Raw genomic sequence first — 11,608 nt, 5'->3', positions numbered from 1 at the left:
CCTCCTAAAGCAGCTCCACCGCTTAGTTTGACCTTCAAAGTTGGCATCTGCTTGCAGGAGTCTGGCTCTCTCCTCCTGGAATTCAGCCTCCAGATGTCAGATCCAAGGCGGCAGCAGCGGCTGCACAGGGCTCCCCCCGGAGTGAATCAGCTGCATTCCAAAGGTGCAAACACAGACGCCACACCCTCGGCAGCCTGAGGCTGCAGACTTCCTCCCCAGGCCCGCCCGGCCCCCACTCCCGCTCCCCTCCCCTTTTTTGCCTCTTCCCAGCCAGACCAGGGCGTTGGGCTTCCTTTCCAGAGACATTCTCCTGGAACTGCAACAGAGAGACAAAGAAAGCCACTGGGGCCGGGAGACACCCTGATCTGCTCTGCGGACTCTCTCTCCTGCAGAGAGTGCAGACCCCAGCCGGGACCTGCCCCGGCTGTGAGCAGCGTAGTCGGGTCCCTCCACTCAGCAGGTACCTGAGCACCTGCTCTGGGACAACGAACAAGATGCCTACCAGCGCCTGGTGTCAGGGAGCTCAACCTGGCGAGAGCAAACAGTCCCAAGAGTAGGAAGAGCCATAAAGGAAAGACAGAAGGGCTGAGACCGACAACCAGTGACAGGGGGCGGTGTGGGGGCGGTTACCGGGGTGGGGGCCTCTCTCAGGGATGACTCATAAGCTGAGCCTGAAATCTCTACATCATTTCCCTAGAACCAGGGTAGTGCCCAGAGAACCCCGACCACGTAGCAGGCTACCATCTTAAAGCACACAATCCAACAGTTTCCAGAATCTTCACCATATTGTGTCCAATCGATTCAGAACATTTTCAACACCCCAAGACACCCAGTCCCCATTAGCATTTACTGTTCCTCCCGAGTCCCCCCATCCCCCTATCCCCAGTCCTGCTACTCGGGTGCCTTCTGCCTCTAAGGATCTGCCAATGCGGGATGCTTCGAATCAGTGGCATCATACAGCACATGGCCTTTTGTTCAGGCTTCTTGCACTCAGCACGTTTCCAAGGTTTGTCCGTGTGGTAACAGGCATCAGTGCTTCGTTCCTTTTTGTGGCCGGGAACACTCCACTGTACGGATGGACCACATTTTTATTTACCTCATCATCAGCCGATGGACATCTGGGTTGTCTCCCCCTTTTGGCTGCTGTGATCTTCCGTGAGCATCCATGTGCGGGTTTTCGCGTGGACCTGTGTTTTCACGTCTCTCGGGCAGATACTTAGGAGTGGAAGTGCTGGGTCAGATGGTGTCTCTAGATTGAGACGCTGCCAGACCGTTTCAAAGCAGCTCTGCCATTTGACATTGCCACCAGCACAGTGTGAGGTCCTATTCCTCCCTAGACTCCCCAATACTTATTACTGCCCCTCTTTTTTTCTTTTTCTTTTTCTTTTTTTTTTTTTTTTTTTTTGTTACAGCCATCCTTGTGGCTGAAAAGTGCTATCTCACCCAGGGTTTGACTTGCAGTTCCGGAACCAAGCCTGCCCTGTGGCTCAAGGTAACCCCCAACCCCAGGTCCCCAGTCCCTTCAAACCCTCCATCAGGTCCTGCTATGATCCATGTCACCAGGGTTAAACCTACATCCAGTCTAATTCAGCCAAATGTCTACCACTTGAGGGCTTCAGGTACAAGGAAAAGCGGGGAGGTGGGAGGAGGGTCCTGGTTTACGACCTCAGGGCAGACAGGGAAGAAAAGAGGCCACACGGGAAGTTTCCACAGGAGTTCCTATACATCCCTTTCTATCTGTGCCTCCACTGAAATGTAAGCTCTGTGAAGGCAGAGCTTCATCTGATCGTTCACTGCCAAATCCATGAGTACTAGTCATGCCACAAATATGTGGTGAGTGAATGAATGAATGAATGAATGGACAGAAGATGGAGAAAGAGAACCGACGTGGGGGCTCAGGGGTTAGAAGCTCCAGTTCTGAAATGAAATGGTTCACACCAGAATCCTACTTCTGCTCTTTTATAGCTGTGTACCCTTGGGTGAATCACTTGGCTTCTCTGGGCCTTCCTTTCCCCATTACAAAATGGGCCTAACGGAGACCATATACCTGACCATACACCTGGTTTTGAGGATTAAATGTGATAAATATAGACCAGGCACAATTGTGTGCCAAGGACTCTTACAGATGAGGTCATGTAACACCCATATTCACAAGAGCCTTACGAGACAGGATGATTGCCAGCTTCAGGCTCAAGTAAGTCTGTCGGGTCATAAGGCTGGTGAGGCCAAAAGCAGGGATCTGAACCAAGAACCCAACTCTGGTCAGGGGCATTGACCCAATGCTGCATGGCCCCTAACGAGAATACCAGGCCATCCCTGAGCAGGTGACAGATGACCTGGCCAGAGGGGGACTTTCCCATTCAGTGGAGGTTCCTGGGTAGTGTCGGGCTCTCGGCAAAGGGTGCAAGCTAATGAGGAGTCCAGCGACCCTTAATGCAGGACAGGCATGAGATGCTGCAAAAGCTGACCTTAAACATGCAGGAGAGGGGCGCCCAGCTGGCTCAGTCAGTAGAGCATGCAACTCTTGATCTCAGGGTCTTGAGTTCAAAGCCCACACGGGGCATGAAACCTCCTTTAAAAAAAAAAAAAAAAAAGAAAAAGTTAAACATGCAGGAGAGAGGTAGGGAGACCCTGAGGCTACATGCCCGGGGCGCCACAACCAACATCAACTGGCAACTCGGGTCAGTGATCAGAAAGACGGGAGGATACCCATCCTTTTATCAAGGAGAGCATAAAGAAGTCAGAGGTTCCTGGTGGGGAAGCCTGGCTCCTGACATGACTCCCTTAATGGCCGGCGCTCTGTTCCTCCATGAGGGTGTGTGGCCTCGGGACAGAGCCACACAGAACCCACACCAGCAGGACCACCTCAGGGTGACAGGTGTGAAGGGATTCCCTTCAAATCAAAGAGTCTACGGGAAGAGCTCCAATGGGTTGGCCTAGGGGGACATCAAGTTGAGCCCTAGAAAAATCAGCCTTGGGCGCCTGGGTGGCTCAGTGGGTTAAGCCTCTGCCTTCGGCTCAAGTCATGATCTCAGGGTCCTGGGATGGAGGCCCGCATCGGGCTCTCTGCTCAGCGGGGAGCCTGCTTTCTCCTCTCTCTCTCTATGCCTGCCTCTCTGCCTACTTGTGATCTCTCTCTCTCTGTTTCAAATAAATGAATAAAATCTTAAAAAAAAAAAAGAAAAATCAGCCTGGCACAGCCCAGAGGCTGAGCAAAAATACCAGGGATTCTCCCAAACAGAGATGGGCGTCCCCCTCACTTCTGCCTCTTCATCAGAGGGAATAGGTGGCCTAAGGAGAGAAATTTAAGGAACACCTGTTTTCAGGGCCCACAAGCAGACAGGAAGGCGGTATAGACCGTAGAGGGCTGAGGAGGTGAGCAGAACCGCCGACTGTGGGAGAAGCAGCTGAGAGGTCTCCGTGCCAAGAACTGGTTGAGGGGCAGCTCAGGACAGAACAAGGAGCTCAGAAGTAAGTGGGGGATGTAGGGCGGACTGCTCTTCTGGGAAACTTGGCAGCGGAGGGCTGGAGACAGGGCTATCGATGGAGACTCCATCATTTATTTTAAACAGGGGAGAAGCTCAGCTGATGACAGGGCTCCAAAGGAGACTGGAATGCGTTTAAATCCAGTCATGGAAAACAATTACACACACCAGGCTCCGCTCTGCTAGAAAGCTCCGGAAGGGGTTTCTCCTGGCGGCCTGGCTGGGAGGTCCAGCACAGTGGTTTTCCAGGTTGAGTTAGAGGACCACCTGTTAAACACGCAGACCCCTGGGCTCTGCCCCAGACTTGCTGGGCCAGCAAGCCCAGTGTGAGAGCCTGCTGGGGCTCTAAGACTCAGAATATTGCCAGAGAGGCAATGAGTCTCCAGGGAGGGAGGGACCAACTCAGTATGAAACAATGTACAGAGAGTGACTGTTCACCAGCCCTGGCCCACAGGGCTCATATTCATATTCATAAGACCGAGTCTCCTCTCCTTCTGGCATGCTATTCACTTAAGTCTCACGACCTGTCTCCCTCTACCCGGGCACCCCCATACTCACAGCCCACCTGGCCAGTGGCCATACCTCCAGCCGCCCCCTTAGTTCAAGGCCAGGCCGTGCAGATGGGCCCCAGGTACCCAGGGGTACTCTTTCATCCTGTGGGCCCAGCTCCAAGACCAAAGCCCCCAGTCTTCATAAGGAGGAAGCCCTTGGCTGGATGACCCTTCCAGGGGTCCTAAAATGCCTCTGGACCCACCTATACCAGTCCCGCCCTGAGGAAGAACTGACTGATTTGGCCTAGACCCAAAGGCCTGGGGACAAGGCCCAAGGACTGTGTAATAGGGAAAAAGGTTTACAGAAATAGCAGAAAGTGTCTCTGTCTCCTTTGGTCATCATCTCCACAGAGTATCTCTCTGGGGGGGGGGGGCGTCTCCAAGCCAAATAAAAGTATATCCCCTCTGCTGGAATGAATCAGCTCCCTGAGCCAAAGGGTTTGTGAGCTGGAACGGTTTGCACTTGGATCCCATCTCCTGCTACTTTACAGCTGTGCACTCTCAAGCAAACCACTTAACCTCTCTGAGCCTCTTTCTCTTCTACGAAATGCACCCCACAGTTAGTGCCCCCTGTGGTCCAGTGCCACCAGGATCTCTGACTGACTGCTGACCTGAGGCTTGAACACAGAAAGCTGGGTTCCACTCCTAACCTCAGAGCCACATTTCCTGCCACTGCCCAAAGGGCAAGACGGGGAGTTGTGTCAGGCAGAAGGGACGGATTGCGTAAGATTCACCATCCCTGCCCCCACTGAAAACCCACAGACCTTCTTAGGATTAGAGGCACAGGCAGATCTTCAGAGGAGCACAAATACATTTCCCCCATTCCCACAGCACAGAAGGAGTCAGCACAGCCAGCAGAACCCAGATTGGCAACCCTGAGGCCCCTTCCGACCCGTCTGGGCAGCAGCAGTCAGAGACCCCCTTGCCAGGGCAGACTTGGGAGGATTTTATGTGTACGTTTTAATTGCTCCGGGCTCACGGGGCTGTTGAGTGATTCTGCTAGTCCTGCAGTTGCTGGCGGGTGCGCACAGCCTGCCTGCCTGGCACCGCCTTTGTTACTGCTTGGGAGCACTCAGCCATTCTGGGCTCCCCCCTCCCCCCACTCCCAGAAGCAGCAGGCTCTGGGCCTTCCGCCCTCCCTCCCTGAAGCCACTTGTACCTGCTCCAGAGCCTGGAGGGGTGACAAGTGCTTCCCAGACAATGAGAGGCTCCCGGGAGAACAGACATACTCAAAGGCTCCTGCTGCACCCTTGTTTTGTGCCCTGAATTCAGGCTGGGGTTCAGGGCTCCTACTGCTGGGTATGCACTCCAGCAGGCTGCCTTTGGGGCTGATTACTGGCAAATAGGCCCTGCCTGCCCATCCTTCATTCCAGGAGGTCAGTCACCCCCCGCCCCCCATACACACATTCCCTTTAGTACTGTGGGAGGAAACTGAGGCCCAGGGTAGAGGACCTGTCTGGGGCAAGGTCACCCCACCCTGGGTCTCCTGGGTGTGTTTCAGGCAATGACATCAATGTTCTTGGGGTCCAATGCTGCATGACCTTGGGCAAGCTATATAACCTCTCAGCCAATGGTACTGTCCAGTCTGCGTTGTCCGGAGGCTGGATGGAAATTATATGCATCAAGCACCTAGTACTTTGCCCGCTACCTGATCAACACCTGACCCATTACTATCATTACTCCATCCTTTTCATTCTCCCCTCCCTCCATTCCAGCCACTCCCCACCCTCCCCGCTTCAGGGCCCCGTCAAACTCCAGGCACAGGCTTGTTCCCAGGCTTCTCCTGAGGGACCCTCCCTAGCCGCCTAGTAGACGCTCTTCTCTTCCCCGGCTTTTGTCCTAGCCTTCACACCCTCTGACACCCCGGGCGGTCTACTGGTTCACCCCGTGGTCCTTTCTCGCCCTGGAACGTAAGCACCCTGAGGGCAGGGCTTCTGCGGCACTGTACGCCCTCCAGCCCCTCACCCCCGTGTGCGAGCGCTGGAGTGAGTGAAGGCGTCCCATCTAGGGAGCCTGGCCCCGGGGCCGACCCTGCCCTGGGGGCAGCCAGCCCGACCCGGGGCTGGAGAAGGAGCGCGCGGGGTGTGGGGGACCGCCGGCCGTGGCTGGCGACGGGACGCGGGCTCCAGGGGGCGGCGCCGGGGACAAAGGGTGGCCCTACCTGTGCGGGGGGCGCGGGCACCTCCCCCAAGGTGGCTCGGGCGCGCGCCCGCGAGGTCACGTCCCGGGCGCGCCAGCCGGAAGGAGGCCCCGCGCGGGACGGGGGGCGGGGCGTCATCGGGCAGGGTACGCCCCCAGGGCGAGGGGCAGCGGCGGGGGGGCGGGGCCACTGGGCTGGGGCCGCCTCGCGCTTCCGCTCACCGGGGTCGATTATTCATATTCATAAGGCGGGTGAGGGGCGGGGCCTGGATCCCCACGACGCCCCGCCCCCGGGCCGCGGATCCCTCCCCGGAGGAGGCTCCGGCCCCAGTGGGGCGCCCCCGGCTTCCGCCTCCGGGAGGGAGTTTCCACTTGGTCACAACTCAAAAATGTGTCGCTCCCGCTCCTCCGCCCCCTCGTTTCTGCTCTGGGCGGGGGGTCTCCTCCCTCGGAAGGCAAGGGGGCGGGGCCAGGAGAGGGGCGGCTCCTCCTTCCTGTGACAGGTCCATTGGGATGCCGCAGACCCTTCCGTTTCTCCCTTCCTCCAATTTAGCGGGGGTAATAACACTCATTTTAATTTAATTTAATTTATTTATTTGACAGAGAGAGACGGGGAGAGCGGGAACACAGGCAAGGGGAGTGGGAGAGGGAAAAGCAGACTCCCCCGCCCCAGCAGGGAGCCCGATGCGGGTCTCGGTCTCGATCCCATGACCCCGGGATCATGACCTGAGCCCAAGGCAGACGCTTAACGGCTTAGCCAGCCAGGCACCCCAATAATACTCCTTTTTAAAACAAAATAATAGTTCTATTTTATTGACCGCTTATTCTGTGCCAGGCACTGTGCCTTTTATACCAACTACCTCTTTCAATCCTCTCAACGGTCCCACTGAAGTTAAGTACAACATTTATCAGGCCCAGAAGCTCAGGAAAGTTGAGTGACGGACATACCCATTATCACACTGCTGGCCTTGAGCTTTTTCAGAAAGGTTGGTACCAATGGGTTGGGGGAGGGGGTCAGGAGCTGTGCCCCCACCCCCACTGCCTTTTAGGAAACAGACTTACCTAAGGCCCTCCTAGCTGGCTGGGAGTGGCTGAGGATGTATCAGAATGTCCCATTTGAGGGAAAGCTACCACTGGGGGAAAGCAAAGCATGAAGGCAGGACAGGCTACACAATTTGCCTGACCCAGTGCAAAAAGAAAATGTAGGCCCTGTGTTCCAAAATGATTAAGAATTTCAAGAAGGTGGGGCTCCTGGGTGGCTCAGTGGGTTAAAGCCTCTGCCTTCGGCTCATGTCACGGTCTCAGGGTCCTAGGATCAAGCCCGCATCGCATCGGGCTCTCTGCTCCGCAGGGAGCCTGCTTCCCCCTCCCCCCTCTCTCTCTCTGCCTGCCTCTCTGCCTGCTTGTGCTCTCTCTCTCTGTCAAATAAATAAATAAAATCTATTAAGAAAAAAAAAAAGAATTTCAAGAAGGTGATGACAACATTCAGCCAAGCCTAGGCCCTGCTTAAGTACCAGGCTTGTGTGACTGTACAGGTGAATGTGCATGAAGCCACCTGATGAAGGGGCTCAGGGGCTCTTCTAGGACCTGAGAAACCAACAGGGACATCCCCACCTCCAATGTCACCTCACCCCCCAACCCGCCCCACCCGGGGAGCCTCACCTCCATGCTGACATCCAGGGCTCAGACTCCAGAGTTACAAAAGCTGAGCATTTCAGGTTCTCTAGCACTGGATTCCTGGGGGGTCGGGTGAGTCCTGTGCAGAGAGCATGTCCTGAACCTGAATGACTCAGCTGGCCCTTGGATATTCTCAGCGCCGGCCACGTGGACAGGTAGGCTGGCTCTCACTTGCCAGGCCCAGCGCAGGACTCAGTTCTGACTCGATGCCCTCCTTCCCCGCCGGAGCAGGGAGTGAGGGAGCAGCCAGGGCTGCTTCCCAGAATAAACACCCCACCCAGAGTCAGCCCCAGCCCTACAGGCACAGCAAGCCAGAGCCAACGGAGAGAGCTCACCAGGCCCCAGCTCAAGGTTAATAAGTCACCCTGATCTCACTCCCTCTGTCACTCCATCCTTGTTCCTGGGCTCCCACTCACAGTGGGTTGCAGGTTTCCTTAATAACAATAGCTACTATTTGTTGCATTCTTTGAAGCCCTCCTGTGCTCTCTGCACTGAGGTTCACACAAACTCATAATAAACATGATGATCGCCATTTCACAGATAGGGACACTAAGGCATGTAGAGATCCCATGGCTTGGCTAAGGTCAAGGGCTGGAGTTTGGGGATTGCTGCCATTCCTCCAACCCGGTTCCCGTTGTCTCTCCTACATCTGCGTTGTAGGTCATGGGGCTCAGTTCATGCTGTCTTGTATTATTTACTCTGAGCGCCTTGGATAGATTAAGGCTCTGGAAAGACAGTAACTGTGCTTATACCACTGAGTTTTTCTGGACCCAGCCTTGTGCATTAATTGAGGAGTCATTTACTAAGCATCTATATTGTGCAGGACGCCCTCCTTGCAGTGTGCATGTGTGTGAATGAGGGACTTGTGCCCCCTCTGGGTGATAACAGGGGAGGGGTCCCTACCAGACCGAGAGATTTCCTTGAAGACACGGATGGCAGTGCCTAGCCCAGTGCACACAGTAGGCCCTCAGTAAATGTTGATGAATAAACACACAATAAAAGCTTAATAAATATCTGTTGAATGAATAGGAACCTAGGGGATGTGTAATAAGTGTTTATTGCTGGGGCACCTGGGTGGCTCTGTCAGTTAAGCATCTGCCTTCAGCTCATGTCAAGATCGCAGGGTCCTGGGATCAAGCCCCACATCAGGCTCCCTGCTCAGCGGGGAGTCTGCTTCTTTCTCTCCCTCTGTAGCTCCCCCTGCTTGTGCTCTCTCTTTGTCAAATAAATAAATAAAATCTTAAAACATAAAGATGTAAAATCTATATAAATAAATAAATATATATATGTCTATTGTTGAAGGTTTAGGAGAACCAGATTGAGCCCGCCAAATATATTTGTCAGCAATTATCTTAGCTTGGGCTTCTATTAACAAAATACCACAGACTGGGTAGCTTAAACAACACACATTAACTCTTACAGTTCTGGAGGCTGAAGTCCAAGTTCAAAGCTCTGGCTGATTCCGTTCCTGGTGAGGACTCTTTCCTTGCTTGCAGATGGCTGCCTTCTTGCGATGTTCTCACATGGCTGGAGGCAGGGAAGCTCTGAGCTCTTTCTCTTCTTATAAGGGCACTGATGCCATCATGGAGACCCCACTGTCATGACCTCATTTAAGCCCAATTAGCTACCAAAGGGTCCATATACAAATAGTATAACATTGGGAAGGGGTGGTTAGGGCTTCAACATATGACTGTGGGGGGACAAACATTCATAACAGATATATTTATGCAGTGATATTTATGAAATATTTACTAGGTGACAGGTCCTGGGCAGGACTGGGCAGGACCCTGGAGGGGGTATGACAAAATGTCTTGTGTCCTACTCTTTGGGGAACTTGGGAACTCACAGTCTTGTAGGGGAGACCTTCCATAACACAAGGGAGGGGAGCAGGTACCAAAGTGTGGGAGCTCAGAGTAACGACTCTTAGAGGGAGGAAACCCAGGGTAATGGTAGGAAGGAAGACATCCCTCCTTACCCACCTTTCGCTAAGAAGGAGGAAGCCAAGCCTGGCCTCCCTGCTATGCTGCCTCCCAGAAATGCACAACGCAAAAAACAAAACAAAACAAAAAAAACCCTTTGGAGCCTGGTGCTCTCAGATGTCCTGAACCCCCACCCCAGTGGGTTATAACACAAGCTTTGGAATCAGATCAACTGAGACTGCAATCTCGCTTACACCTCTCACTAGCTTCTAAGATCTTGGCCAAGTTACTTCTCTGTGCCTCAGCTTCCTTCTCTGTAAAATAGGAATAATAATAGGACTCACCCTCAGAGTTATTGTGAATATAATACAAGTACAGCCTCCAGGGGTGCCTGGCTGGCTCAGCTGGTGGAGTATGTATGTGACTCTTGATCTCCAGGTGGTGAGTCCAAGCCCCATCAAGGGCATGGAGCCTACTTTAAAAACAAAACAAAACAAAACAAAACAAAAAAACAAAAAACAAAACAAAACAAAAAACAAATTCTGGTATAAAGAACTCGTCTGGCTGAGAATTGTGGGTTTCTGGTTGGGTCAACTCCAGCAAGATTATATAGTTCCTCACTCTTGCTAGATTTGCAAAAGCCAAATTTAGGGGTTTATCTGCAGCTAAGGGAGTCCATCTGGGTCCTGGAATTGTGGACACCAGGTAGTGATGGCTAGTATGTGTTAAGAATGTACTTCATTTGGGGTACCTGGGTAGCTCAGTCCCTTAAGCATCTGACTTCAGCTCAGGTCTGGATCTCCAGATCTGGGATCAAGCCCCCTCCTCCCCCTCAGGTAGGGTTTCCTGCTCAGCAGCACACACACACCCCTAGGGTACCCTGCTCAGTGGGGAGTCTGCTTTTCCCTCTCTCTGTGCCTTACCCTCTGCTCCTCCTGCTTGTGCTCTCTGTCTCTCTCAAATAAATAAATAAAATATTTTTTAAAAAGAATGTATCTCATTTCATCTTCACAACAACCTTAGAAAGGAGATACTAGTCATCATCCCAAGGTGGGAATCCCAACACAGAGTTCTCACCTGGGAGCAACCTGCTGGTCCTTGAAAACAAGTGTGTGAAGAAAAACAATGAGGAAGGCCCTCCAACTGTAAAGGTTTCTTTCTTCCCTTTTTTTTTTTAAGATTTTATTTATTTATTCATTTGACACAGAGAGATCACAAGTAGGCAAAGAAGCAGGCAGAAAGAGAGGGGAAAGCAGGCTCCCTGCTGAGCAGAGAGCCCGATTTGGGGCTCTATCCCAGGACCCTGAGATCATGATCCAAAGGCAGAGGCTTAACCACTGAGCCACCGAGGCAGCCCTGTAAAGGTTTCTTATGGTCCAGTGTCCCTCACGGCACGGAGGTCGTTGGATTTCCCCGGTTACTGATTTCAGGTCCGACTGGACTGATTTTAAGACCCACAAGGGCGAGGGCAGCTGGGGTGGTTCGCTCTTGTCTCCACTGTCGCGCACTGCCTGGCACCCTGCAGGCACGCCATAAGCATTATTAACAGATAAAAGTAGCCTCTTTTTTTTTTTTTTTTAAAGATTTTATTTATCTATTTGACAGAGAGAGATCACAAGCAGGCAGAGAGGCAGGCAGAGAGGAGGAAGCAGGCTCCCTGCTGAGCAGAGAGCCCGATGCGGGGCTCGATCCCAGGACCCCGAGATCATGACCTGAGCCGAAGGCAGCGGCCCAACCCACTGAGCCACCCAGGCGCCCCAACCTCTTTTTTTTTTTTTTTTTAAGATTTTATTTATTTATTTGACACAGAGAGAGAGATCGCAAGCAGGCAGAGAGG

General features: G+C 53.2%; 1 long non-coding RNA gene across 1 annotated transcript; it reads right to left on the bottom strand.

Moving 5' to 3' along the window:
- Nucleotides 1-570: 570 nt before the first annotated feature.
- On the bottom strand, nt 571-6,288 carry LOC116863263. Its single transcript, XR_004381788.1, has 3 exons — nt 6,198-6,288; nt 2,469-2,572; nt 571-1,067 (listed from the first exon to the last, which is right to left on the bottom strand). It is a non-coding gene; the product is annotated as an uncharacterized LOC116863263 (long non-coding RNA).
- Between the last annotated feature and the right edge of the window lie 5,320 nt (nt 6,289-11,608).

The sequence above is a fragment of the Lontra canadensis genome, unplaced genomic scaffold, assembly GCF_010015895.1.
Source record: "Lontra canadensis isolate GAN:19392208 unplaced genomic scaffold, GSC_riverotter_1.0 scaffold793, whole genome shotgun sequence".
NCBI classification, from domain to species: Eukaryota; Metazoa; Chordata; class Mammalia; order Carnivora; family Mustelidae; genus Lontra; species Lontra canadensis.
The sequence above is the reverse complement of the archived record's forward strand: the minus strand, read 5'-3'. Positions and strand labels throughout refer to the sequence as shown.